The sequence below is a fragment of the Meriones unguiculatus genome, chromosome 8 (assembly GCF_030254825.1).
Source record: "Meriones unguiculatus strain TT.TT164.6M chromosome 8, Bangor_MerUng_6.1, whole genome shotgun sequence".
In the NCBI taxonomy this organism is placed as follows: domain Eukaryota; kingdom Metazoa; phylum Chordata; class Mammalia; order Rodentia; family Muridae; genus Meriones; species Meriones unguiculatus.
In genome coordinates this window covers 110646830-110660903 of record NC_083356.1, presented here as the reverse complement: position 1 = coordinate 110660903, position 14074 = coordinate 110646830, and positions in this window count along the sequence as shown.

Below are 14074 nucleotides of genomic sequence, written 5' to 3'. Positions count from 1 at the left end.
GATCACCTCCCCCTGAAGAGGGAACAGCCTTGTCAGGCCACAGAAGAGGACAATGAAGCCAGTTCTGATAAGACTTGATAAGCTAGGGTCAGTTGGAAGGGGAGGATGACCTCCCCTATCCATGGACTTGGAGAGGGGCATGGCAAGAGATGAGGGACAGAGGGTTGAATTGGGAGGGAATGAGAGAGGGCACTTCAGATGGAATACAAAGTGAATAAATTGTAATTAATATAAAAAATAAAAATTTAATTAAAAAAATCAAAATTCCTAATCCCATTCTTAGTTTCTTTAGTTTTAATTACTATGTAATATCTCTGTGTTTGTAATATTTAACTGATTTTAATGATAAAAAATGTAAGTAAATTATATTCTTGTGATTTTTTTAATCATATTTAAGGTTTGTTTTTAATGCACTCTGGGATTGTCTAAGAATCTTTATTACCCTTTTTGTTCAGCCCAGTATCTCTTTGCTTACAGTATATTCATTGCCTTCGTTGTTACTGACTGCCAAATCGTCACAGGTAAAATTGAGCAACTAAAACAATAAACAGGCTTTATTTACCATGTGTGGGATGTTCAAAATTCATCTGTAAATCATGGGCTTACGTCCTGGTACCTAACAAACGTTTTCTCCACCACAGCTGTCTGTGTTCCCTGTCTTGCCCCTAAATACAGCACCATGACTGTTACTCACTTTAGGATCGGCAAAAAGGAAAGAAATTTCTAGTTTTATGACACATTTAATCAATCTGTAAAGTTATCATTCACATAGTTCTTGAGCTTATTAGCAATTAGTTGAAATACAAATTTTCAAGAAGGAGAAAACCTTTTGATTCCTTTGAAATTCAGTCTCAGTGTACATTCATATTCCTCAGTATAGCCCATCCTTACATCATTTGAAGTTATACATACTTCAAATAGGAGTATATATTATAGCACCATTTTGGATACTTTAAACTATTTTAAAGTGCCATCTCCACCTTTTGTGTCTATCTACTTTTTAAAATTTCTCTCTGGTCTTAGTACTTAGACTATCCTAGCCCATACTCTTAACAAGACATAACAATTAGTATAGTCTTCATCTCCTTGTCATTCTACACAACATTTTAATAAGCCCAGTCATGCATGGCTTGCTGTGAACTGTATACGTTGGTTGACGGGCAGGATACTTCTGCCCAAAGGCACCACAGCTAACTTTAGAATAGAGGCAGCTGTCTCCCAGGAATGATGCACCATTAAGCATGCCCAAAGGGGATTTAGTTTATCTTCTTCAAACTCAGAAAAGTTGCTTAAGTTTTACATAAATGCCTCATTCTGCTACACTTAACTGTTGAATAAAAAGTTAGTCTGTCAGAGGGAGATAAGCGGATTAAAGGTAAAGATTTAATTATTGTAATCAAATTTACAGATTCTGTAAGCATAAAGGCTGAAATAACCTGGAGCCGAGGAAGGAAGGTCTCAGACTGCAGAAGACCTAAGAGGGAGAAATATTAGTGATTTTTTTCTATCCTAGAATTGTTCCTACCATTTTCCTCAGGAAAGAAACTTCTCCGGTATGCTCTCTAAAACTGTGATGAGTACCATAAATTTAACTGGCTGCTGGCTCTGCAATTCCTCTGCAAATATCTCTAGCTATGAATTGTTTGCCATTGCTTTTAACCTTTCACAGAGACCTATCTAAAATATCAGGATGCCTCTAGTCTCCATACAACTTACGCATCTTCTAGATCACAGTCTAGTCGCTCTGTGAAGGTGTGATGGAAGCCACCTACTTGACAGCATGGACAGGAAGCAAGGGCACGTTAGATTAACTGCCCTCATGTAGTCAACCAACACCAAGCATTCAACTCAGTCATTTGTATTGAACATATGGTCTTTTGGTTCACTGCATCACAGGTGCTTTCCACATGAGGCCAGTACTGATCCCACTGAGAACAGGGATAAGATGGTTAGCAGCTCTGCTCGCTTTGTGGGTTCACACTCAGAATTGTCTCTTGTGTGGAAGCTGAGCAGGAATGCACTGTTTTCTTCCTTCCTTCCTTCCTTCCTTCCTTCCTTCCTTCCTTCCTTCCTCTTTTCTTTTTCTTTATTTTTTTTCTTTTGGCCTTTGCAGATTATACAGTTCTCATTTGATTAAGGAGTTTGTTTAAAACAAGAAACTTGTGTATGCTCCACGCAAATTTCCCAATGATAACAGTCATTATATTAAGGAAACTAGTACCAAATCTGTCTCTAATTTTACTTCAAGTAAAATGCCAGGTGAGTCATAAAAGGGTTCAGATCAGTTTCAGCTCTCTAGATACTGTAACTGCCCACTGCACTGCTTCATCAGACGTCTCCATGAATCAAAATGAAAGTTGTACTGACTAACACATCCTGCTATACTGGATTAATGCCTTCAGTCAGGTGGAAAGGTCAAAATGTTTTTTTAAAGATATTTATGTGTTTACTAAATAAATTTCATTAGGATTTGTTCAAGGAATTGAGGTTGGGAATCTGAGAGTAGGTCTAGATAAATAGTACAAGTTTAACAATGCGCTGTGATGGTCTAGTCCTTTGCTGGTGACTCAAGAGTATGTGGTATGACAAAAGGGTATGGTAACATCCTTGACAGTCAGATGAGTAAATCAGTCACATAGGAAATTTTTATGAAAAGCTAAGTCTGAGAAATGGAAGCTGTATTGCTGAGACACATTTTTGTAGAGACTGCTCACAGTTTGACATGCATTACACATAGAGACACCGGCAGATTTGGTGCACCTCCTCTTTTATCTATTATACTAAATCACCTTGAAAGATTATGATGGTTAATTGTTAATTTCAACTTAACTGAGCTAAGATATGCCTTGGTAGCTGGTGAGATCTTTTTTGTTTGTTTGTTTGTTTTTCGGTTGGGCGGTTACTCTGATTCATTTTCAGGGTTATATAAGACATCACTAGTTTTATGTGGAACCCAGAACAAGAGAAACTTCTGAAACGTATCCAGGGTGCTCTGCATACAGTCAAGCAAACATGATCCAGTACATATCATTTGTTCTAGCACATACAATCAGCACATACCATATGTTCTAGCATGCACAATCCAGCACATTGGATGCAATGCAGGCAATAGTAGCAGACAGAGATGTTGCTAGGAATCTTTGGAAAGCCGTTAAAAGTAAATTTAAGGGCAATCCTTTGGGATTTGAGGAGACAGTGCTTGAACTGTTACTGAGCCACAGTAGAAACGGAGCCTCACTGTCAGTGAAGGCTGCCCAATTATCTCAGTGCCTGAGCTACGTGTTATGAACTGAGTGTTGACACAACACCTCACACTAATATTCATTCTGAACAATATTCCACTACTGCACTCTTCTTATACCCACTACAGAGCTCACTGCAAAACAAACAATAAACCATACTATAACCTCACAAACATACATGACATCACACGTATCATGATGCCTCATAATAGCAACTCTGTTACCAAGAAAACCAACTATACAATAATGCTCTACCATATTGTTAGGATAAATTCATTGTGTCATACTTTAATATAAAATAAATCATGAAATTCACTTAACAGAATCTTATCTCATTGATGTTTAATCTTATATTTCTTTTTTTTTGCTTTTTAATTTTTTTTTTAATTTTTCATCAATTACACTTTATTCATTCTGCATCCCCCCATAAGCCCCTCCCTCCTGCCCTCCCAATCCCACCCTCCCTCCTCCCTCTGCTTGCATGCCACTCCCCAAGTCCACTAATAGGGGAGGTTCTCCTCTCCTTTCTGATCTTAGTCTGTCAGTTCACATCAAAAGTGGCTGCATTGTCCTCTACTATGGCCTGGTAAGGCTGCTCCCCCCCAGAGGGAGGTGATCAAAGAGCGGCCAATCAGATTATGTCAGAGGCAGTCCCTCTTCACATTACTATGTAACCCAATTGGACTCTGAACTGCCCTGGGCTACATCTGTGCAGGGGTTCTGGGTTATCTCCATGAATAGTCCTTGGTTGGAGTATGAGTCTCTGGGAAGTTCCCTGTGTTCAAATTTTCTTGTTCTGTTGCTCTCCTTGTGGAAACCCTGTCCTCTCCAGCTCTTACTATTTCCCAGTTCTTACCTAAAATTCCATTCACTCTGCCCAACAGTTGCCCATCAGGCTCAGCATCTGCTTTGATAGTCTGAAGGGCAGAGGCTTTCAGAGGCCCTCTGTGGTAGGTTCCTAGTTTATTTCCTGTTTTCTTCTTCTGGCTTTCAGTAGTCCTCTGTAGAAGGTTCCTAGGTTGTTTCCTGTTTTCTTCTTCTTCTGATGTCCATCCTCTTTGCCTTTCCGGATGGGGATTGGACGTTTTAGTTAGGGTCCTCTCTCTTGCTTAGTTTCTTTAGATGCACAGGTTTTAGTGGGTTTGTCCTATGTTGTATGTCTATATGAGTGAGTATATACCATGTGTGTCTTTTTGCTTCTGGGACAACTCACTCAGGATGATCCTTTCCAGATCCCACCATTTACCTGCGAATTTCATGATTTCCTTATTTTTCATTGCTGAGTAATATTCCATTGTGTAGATGTACCACAATTTCTGCATCCATTCTTCAGTTGAGGGGCATCTGGGTTGTTTCCAGCTTCTGGCTATTACAAATAAAGCTGCTACAAACATGGTTGAGCAAATGTCCTTGTTGTGTACTTGAGCCTGTTTTGGATATATGCCCAGTAGTGGTATGGCTGGATCTTGAGGAAGCGCTATTCCTAGTTGTCTGAGAAAGCGCCAGATTGATTTCCAGAGTGGTTGTACAAGTTTACATTCCCACCAGCAGTGGAGAAGGGTTCCCCTTTCTCCACAACCTCTCCAGCATGTGTTGTCACTTGAGTTTTTGATCTTGGCCATTCTCATGGGTGTAAGGTGAAATCTCAGGGTTGTTTTGATTTGCATTTCCCTAACGGCTAGTGAGGTTGAGCATTTCTTTAAGTGCTTCTCTGCCATTCAGTATTCCTCTACAGAGAATTCTCTGTTTAGCTCTGTTCCCCATTTTTTAAGTGGATTACTTGGTTTGCTGCTTTTCAGCTTCTTTAGTTCTTTATATATACTGGATATGAGTCCTCTGTCAGATAAAGGGTTGGTGAAGATTCTTTCCCAATCTGTAGGTGGTTGCTTTGTTTTGATGATGGTGTCCTTTTCTTTGCAGAAGCTTTTCAGTTTCATGAGGTCCCATTTATTGACTGTTGCTCTTAGAGCCTGTGCTGTTGGTGTTCTGTTCAGGAAGTTTTCCCCTGTACCAATGAGTTCTAGGGTATTTCCCACTTTTTTTTCAAGCCGATTTAATGTGTCTGGTTTTATGTTGAGGTCTTTGATCCACTTGGACTTCAGTTTTGTGCAGGGTGACAAGTATGGATCTATTTTCATTTTTCTACATGTAGACATCCAGTTAGACCAGCACCATTTGTTGAAGATGGTGTCTTTTTTCCATTGTATGGTTTCGGCGTCTTTGTCAAAGATCAGGTGTCCATAAGTGTGTGGGTTTATTTCTGGGTCCTCTGTTCGGTTCCATTGATCCACCATTCTGTTTCTATGCCAGTACCATGCAGTTTTTAAAACTGTTGCTCTATAGTACAACTTAAGATCAGGGATGGAGATACCTCCGGAAGATCTTTTATTGTAGAGGATTGTTTTAGCAATTCTGGGTTTCTTGTTATTCCAGATGAAGTTGAGAATTTTTCTTTCCAGGTCTGTAAAGAATTGTGTTGGTAATTTGATGGGCATTGCATTGAATCTGTAGATTGCTTTTGGTAAGATGGCCATTTTTACTATGTTAATCTTGCCAAGCCATGAGCATGGGAGATCTTTCCATCTTCTCATATCTTCTTCTAATTCTTTCTTCAGAGATTTGAAATTTTTTTCATACAAGTCTTTGACTTCCTTGGTTAGGGTTACTCCGAGGTACCTTATGTCATTTGTGGCTATTGTGAAGGGTGTTGTTTCCCTAATTTCTTTCTCAGCCCTTTTGTCTTTTGTATACAGGAGGGCTACTGATTTTTTTGAGTTAATTTTGTATCCGGCCACTTTGCTGAAGGTGTTTATCAGCTGTAGGAGTTCCCTGGTAGAGTTTTTGGGGTCACTCACGTATACTATCATATCATCTGCAAATAGTGATAATTTGACTTCTTCCTTTCCAATTTGTATCCCCTTGATCTCCTTCAACTATCTTATTGTTCTAGCAAGGACTTCCAGCACTATGTTGAAGAGATATGGAGAGAGTGGGCAGCCTTGTCTTGTCCCTGATTTCAGTGGGATTGCTTTAAGTTTCTCTCCGTTCAGTTTGATGTTGGCTATAGGCTTGCTGTATATCGCCTTTACTATGTTTAGATATGTGCCTTGTATCCCTGATCTCTCCAATACTTTGAACATGAATGGATGTTGGATTTTGTCAAAGGCTTTTTCAGCATCTAGGGAGATTATCATGTGGTTTTTTTTCTTTCAGTTTGTTAATATGGTGGATCACATTGATGGATTTCCGTATATTGAACCACCCCTGCATACCTGGGATGAAGCCTACTTGGTCATAGTGGATAATATCTTTGATGTGTTCTTGGATTCGGTTTGCAAGTATTTTATTAAGTATTTTTGCATCAATGTTCATAAGGGAGATTGGCCGGAAATTCTCTTTCTTTGTTGAGTCTTTGTGAGGTTTAGGTACCAAGGTGACTGAGGCTTCATAGAATGAATTTGGTAATATTCCTTCTGTTTCTATTTTGTGGAATAGTTTGAAGAGAATTGGTGTTAGCTCTTCTTTGAAGGTCTGGTAGAATTCTGCGCTGAAGCCATCTGGTCCTGGGCTTTTTTTGGATGGGAGACTTTTGATGACCACTTCTATTTCTTTGGGGGATATAGGACTATTTAGTTGATTTACCTGGTCCTGATTCAGCTTTGGTAAGTCAAATCGATCAAGAAAATTGTCCATTTCATTTAGATTTTCAAATTTTGTGGCATATAGACTTTTGAAGTAAGTCCTAATGATTGTTTGGATTTCCTCAGTGTCTGTAGTTATATCCCCCTTTTCATTTCTGATTTTGTTGATTTGGGTGGTGTCTCTCTGCCTTTTAGTTAGCCTGGATAAAGGTTTGTCGATCTTGTTGATTTTCTCAAAGAACCAGCTCTTGGTTTCATTGATTCTTTGAATTGTTTTATTTGTTTCCAATTGATTGATTTCAGCCCTGAGTTTGATTATTTCCAGCCGTCTACTCTTTCTTGGAGTGTCTGCTTCTTCTTTTTCTAGGGTTTTTAAGTGAGCCATTAGGGTGCTTGAATGAGCTGTCTCGAATTTCTTCTTGAAGGCACTTAGTGCTATGAACTTTCCTCTTAGCACTGCTTTCATTGTGTCCCACAAGTTCGGGTATGTTGTGTCTTCATTTTCATTGATTTCTAGAAAGACTTTAATTTCTTTCTTTATTTCTTCCCTGACCCAGCTGTCATTTAGTAACAAGTTGTTCAGTTTCCATGTGTGTGTAGGCTTTTTGTTATTTCTGTTATTGTTGAGGTCCAGCTTTATTCCATGGTGATCAGACAAGATACATGGGATTATTTCAATCTTCTTGTATCTGTTGAGGCTTGCTTTGTGACCCACTATATGGTCTATTTTGGAGAAGGTTCCATGAAGTGCTGAGAAGAAGGTAAATTCTTTTGTGTTTGGATGTAAAGTTCTGTAAATGTCTGTTAGGTCCATTTGATTCATGACCTCTGTCAGAGACATTGTTTCTTTGTTTAATTTCTGTTTTGTTAACCTGTCCTTTGTTGAGAGTGGGGTGTTGAAGTCTCCCACTATTAATGTGTGGGGGTCTATATGTGCTTTAAATTTTATCAATGTTTCTTTCACAAATGTGGGTGCCCTTGTATTTGGGGCATAGATGTTCAGGATTGTGATGTCTTCCTGGTGGAATTTTCCCTTGATGAGTATGAAGTGTCCTTCCCCATCTCTTTTGATTAATTTTGGTTGAAAGTCTATTTTATCAGATATTAGAATGGCTACTCCTGCTTGCTTCTTGGGTCCGTTTGCTTGGAAAGTCGTCTTCCAACCCTTTACCCTCAGGTAATGTCTATCTTTGTGTCTTAGGTGTGTTTCTTGTATGCAACAGATTGCTGGGTTTAGTTTACATATCCATTCTGTTAATCTGTGTCTTTTTATTGGAGAGTTGAGTCCATTGATGTTGAGAGAGATTAATGATCAGTGGCTGTTAGATCTCTTGATTTTGATGTTGGCTGTGGTCATCAGGTTGTGTGCTTGGTTGCTTTTTGTTTTACTGAAGTGAGGTTATTTATTTCCTGTGTTTTCTTGAATGTAGCTAGCTTTCTTGGGTTGTATTTTCCCTTCCAGTGTCTTCTGTAATGCTGGATTTGTTTGTAGGTATTGTTGAAATTTGTTTTTGTCATTGAATATCTTGTTTTCTCCATCTATGAGGACTGAGAGTTTTGCGGGGTATAGTAGCCTTGGCTGACATCTGTGTTCTCTTAGGGTCTGCATGATATCCGTCCAGGCCCTTCTGGCTTTCATAGTCTCTGTTGAAAAGTCAGGTGTGATTCTAATGGGTTTGCCATTATATGTTACTTGGCCTTTTTCCCTTGCAGCTTTTAGTATTTTTTCTTTGTTCTGTATACTTACTGTTTTGATTATTATGTGGCGGGAGGATTTTCTTTTCTGGTCAAATTTGTTGGGTGTTCTGTAGGCCTCATGTATTCTAATTGGCCTCTCCTTTAGCTTGGGGAAATTTTCTTCAATGATTTTGTTGAAAATATTTTCTGGGCCTTGGAGAAGGCAGTCTTCTTTATCCTCTATACCTATTATTCTTAGGTTTTGTCTTTTCATATTGTCTTGCATTTCTTGGACGGTCTGTGTTAGGAATTTTTTGGATTTAACATTTTCTTTGACAGATACATCGATTTCTTCCATTGTATCTTCTACACCTGAGATTCTTTCTTCCATCTCTTGGTAGTCTGTTGGTTATGCTTATCTCTGTAGTTCCTGTTTTCTTCCCTAGATTCTTCCTTTCCATTATTTCTTCCGTTTGTGTTTTCTTTAATTTTTCTAATTCTATCTTCAGGTCTTGAGTTGTTTTGTTTACTTCCCTCACCTGTCTGATTGTACTTTCCTGTTTTTATTTTAGTTCCTTCAACTCTGTTTCTATCATTTCATTCAGTGTTTTAAGCATTTCCTTTCTAAAGGCCATAAACTGTTTGGTTGCAGCTTCCTCTATTTCTTTACGGATGGCAATATTCTGTTTGAGTTTATCTTCCTCTATGTCTTTACGAATCTTATTTGTTTCCTCTGTTATCATCTTCATGAGCATACTTGTTAGGTCATCTTCTTGGATTTCAGTTATGGTGGGGTATCCAGGGCTACTTGCCCCTGGGTAACTGGGTTCTGGAGATGCCATATTGCTCTGTCTTTTGTTGCTTGAGCTTTTACGCTGGCCTCTACCCATTGTGTTATCTTAGGTGTTTGGGGTTATTTTCTGGTGGTTCCTGGGGATCCTGTGGTGGAGAGAATCCCCTTTGCAGAAAGCTGGTTTTTCCTGAAGGATGTCTTCTCAGCTTTTTGGGTATAGTCCCTGGATGGCTGGTGTTTTTTCAGGAGTTGCTCACCTCAGGGATATAGACCTGAGTGGTAACTGTGGTCTTTGTTAGTCGAGAGGGTTCTCCTCTCACCCAGGGAAGTCCTGAGGGCAGCTGCCCTGTTTCTGGGTTTCTTGTTGTAAATTTAATGATCAGCTGCTGTGACCCAGTTGGACATCAGGCGCGCCTCAACTGTTTGTGCCTGTGTCTGGAGCAAAGCTGAGTGCTGGCGCCTCGGCCCCACTAGACTGCTAGACTTTTTCTAGGGAAGGAGTGGGTGATTTAGGTCAGTAGTTTCCTTCCTTCCCTGTGGATTCTCTGGAGACACAGATTTCCAGTGTCTTTTTTTGCCCTGGTGCACACTGCTCAGTGTCTGCCAGCTGGCTGGCCGCAGAAACTGCCTGTGCCTGGAGCACAGCTGTGTGATGGCGGCTCAGTCTCTGCCAGCTGTCTGGTGCGCAGAAACTGCCTGTGTCTGCCTTTGCGGCTTTTGGGAGCCCGAGTGGCTCCCTAAGCTGGGTAATTTTCCGGGGACCTTTTCAGGTTGGGGGTGTCGGCTGAGTGCTCTGAGATCAGACCCGCCGTTTCTATCTCCGGAGGCGAATCAGGCGCGCAGGCAGGCAGGGCTCTGTGCCGGAACCTGGGTCCCCGGCTCTGGCTCCGGGCTGGCTCCTGGGGTGCCCGTGGAACCCGCCTGAGTCTTTTCCAGGGGATGTCTGGGTGACCTAAGGCCGGTCCCAATCGTTTCCTGTACCCTGGGGTTATCTCTCGACTGAAAATTCCAGTCTCTGATAGTGTGGTGCACAGGGTTCAGTCTGGGACCGTGACCAGAGACACTGGCTTGTGGCTCTGCGCTGGGGCTGGGGCTGGCGGCCGACAGCCAAGCGTCTGGCGGAATCGGGATCTCTTCTGTGGTTTAGCCGGGTGACTTAAAAGCTGATTGAATCCCCCACCGTGGGGTATCCTCTCACCTGGGAAACACAATGACTGTGTTTTATGGCCGAGAGTTCTGATTGCTGGTCACTGTGCTGATCCTGCTGTGCTGCTGCTCAGAATGAGAGTCCTCCCGGCGCTGCCATCTTGCCCCTCCTGTTAATCTTATATTTCATACTGTAGTATAACTTTTACTTTATGGAATATACAATCTTCTAAATCATATATGGTAAATTACACAATATGTTATATATCAGTCCCCCTGGAGAGCCTCAACAACATAGAAAAAAATTGGTACTCAAGTTGGATAAAGTTTTTGACCATAGTGCAATACGACTAGAAATTATTTGATATTTGAAATTATGCTAATACTCAAAAAGGTAGCAATTTTTTTCATAAATAACCCAATGGGACAAGTAGGTCCAGATGACTATTTAAGATTAATTTTGAGACAAATGAGAACACATACTATGGAAAAGAAATTTGTAACAACTAATAACAAAAACTTAGAAATATATCAAATAAAAATCTACTGTTCTACCTAATGAGTCAATTAAAACTAAAAACAAACAGCCCAAATCAGCAGGAGAAAAGAAAGAATGCTAACAGTGGAAGTTAATGAAGTAGGGCTCAAGAGCACAAGCAGAGCCACGCAGCAGTCTCTCCCAGAAAATCCCCTGGACACACCAACCACAGAATCGTGACTGCTGATTTATCTTATTTTATTAATTTTTATTTTTTATATTAATTACAGTTTATTTACCTTGTATCCCAGCTGTAACCCCTTCCCTCAGTCCCTCCCAACCCCTCCCTCCCTCACTCATCTCCTCCCTGCCCCTCTCTTAGTCCACTGTTAGGTGGAGGTCCTCTTCCCCTTTCATCTGACCCTAGCTTATCAGGTCTCACCAGGACTGGCTGCCATGTCCTCCTATGTGGCCTAGCTAAGCTACTCTTCCCTTGGGGGCGGGGGTGTCAAAGAGCCAGCCACAGAGTTCATGCTAGAGATAGTCCCTGTTCCCCTTACTAGACCAGCCACTTGAATACTGAGCTGCCATGGGCTACGTCAGAGCAGGGGTTCTAGGTTATATCCATGCATGGTCCTTGGTTGGAGAAGCAGTCTCAGACAAGCCCTGTGCCCAGATATATTCCAAAATATGCTCAAGTACACAACAAGGACATTTATTCAACAATGTTTACAGCAGCTTTATTTATAATAGCCAAAACCTGGAAACAACCCAAATGTCCCTCAAAGAAGGAATGGATACAGAAATTGTGGTACATTTACATCATGGAATATTACTCAGCAATTAAAAACAAGGAAATCATGAAATCTAAAGGCAAATGGTGGGAACTAGAAAAGATCATCCTGAGTGAGGTATTCCAGAAGCAGAAAGACACACATGGTATATATTCACTTATAAGTGGATACTAGACACATAACATAGAATAAATCTACAAAAATCTGTGCACCTAAAAAAGCTAAGCAAGAAGGAGGACGCTGGGTAAGATGATCAGTCCTCACTCAGAAAGACAAATGGGATGGACATTGGAAGAAGGAGAAAATGAGAAGCAGGACAGGAGCCTACCACAGAGGGCCTCTGAAAGACTCTATCTAGCAGCATATTAAAGCAGATGCTGAGACTCATAACCAAACCTTCTGGCAGAGTGCAGGGAATCATATGAAAGAAGGGGAGTTAGTAAGACCTGGAGAGGACAGGAGCTCCACAAGGTCCAAATATATCTGGGGGTGACAGGTGGTTTCCATCTCCTCCTCATCCTCCGAGTCTGATTTCCCAGTCTTGTCTGCAGCTTGGAAGCAGACCACCTGCTGCAGCCTCTCCTTCTCGGCCACCACTCCCAGGGGACTAAGCAGACTCTTTTCTATACTCTTCCTTCTCCATGCCACCATTGTAGCGGGTCCCCATTCCTGTGTAACAGGAACTCCGGCAGTCACGCCTGGCAGGGACTCAGAGGCACTCTCCAGCAGGAAAACCAGAGACACCACCTGCTCCGAAGACCCAGTGAGGAAAACAGAAGTTATTGAGTATGTATTAGGGAATTTATTGGCATGACTTACAGGCTGAAGTCCAATTAATCTAAAATGGTTAGCTGTGAATAGAGAGCCCAAGAATCTAGGAGTTGCTCAGTCCCACAAAGCTGGATTTTGTACAGCTGCTTTTCTGTATATGCTGGAATGCTGAAGAAGTAAGCTCCAATGCTTCCAAGGGATGTGCTAGCAGGGAGAGGACAAGCAGGCAAAGAACAAAACCTTCCAGCACATGCTGTGACCCAGATTTAAGGCTGGATTAAAGGCTCGTGTCATCCAGCCTCAATATCCAAATTAAAAGCCTGTGGCTTCCAGCTTCAAGATCCAGATTGAAGTTCCTGCCTGGAGAGCGAGATCACAGGTATACAGGCTACAAGATTCCAGGACTTTTGTGGTGATGGCAGCTTTTAAATCTGATGATCAGGTTACAATCTATACAGCCAGAGATGTTAGATGTAAAGTAAGTGATTACTTGGATGTAAATGTAACTTTTATTTGCCTGATGTAATTGTCACCCCAGAGGCTTACTGTTGAATATGCTCAGCCTTTCTAGTTCTTTCTGAACTCTGACTGGCAGGTTTAACACTTCTGTTCTGGCTCAAAACTCCTCTCCAACCTGACTGATTCAAACTGGCTTCTCTCAGCTTCTGACTGAATTGCTCTGCTTGGCCTCATCCTAACTTTGGCAATATGTTCTAATCTTCCGGCTTCTTCTCATTCTCTGTCTCATTCTGTCTTCCACTCTGTCCAGCTTGTTCTCTCTCCACAGCCTGTCTCTGTATGACTGAACCAGTTGCCTCTCAGCTTCACTTACTTACCTTCCAGGAGCTCAAATCCACTGCGCTGCCTCTCAACTGACTGACTCACTGACCCACTGACTGACTGACTGACTGACTGACTCGGCGAACTCAACTCAACTGAACTCCACAGAAACTGACTAACTCACAACTGACTGACTAATCCTCCCTACTCTGCTCTTAGGTAGACTCTCTCTCCTGCTTGTTCTCCTGAGAGTTGTGCATCTCCTATCTCTGATTCATTCTGTCAAATCTTTCACTGCCCCTCAACTAGACTTCCTTCAACCAACTAATCTTTGCTATATTGTTAGGGATTAAAGGGATGCACTAAGGGCATGTCACACAAACCTTGAAGGTATTTGGATGTGATTCCTTGCCTCATCAGCCATGTTGATAGATTAAGATTCCACTACAAAAGAATTGGATCACTCTAGGAAGGGAAAATAGAATAGACAGTTGTGGATAGATGGGAACAGAACTGGAATGAAAGAATCAAATGGGAAAGTGAGGGAAAATGGGTGAGTAAAAGAGTATAGGAGGGCAATTGAGGCTGAATGGAAACCTAATACAGCAGAAGAGTCCTAAAATGCCTACATGTATGAAGCTGATCTAAAGAGAATCACCAAATAATAGTGATTTGGAGCCCTAGCTGGAAGCTCTTGTTGTCAAATGAAGACTCCAGTTCTGGGAAATGGGTTACATCTAATTGTGTTGTTG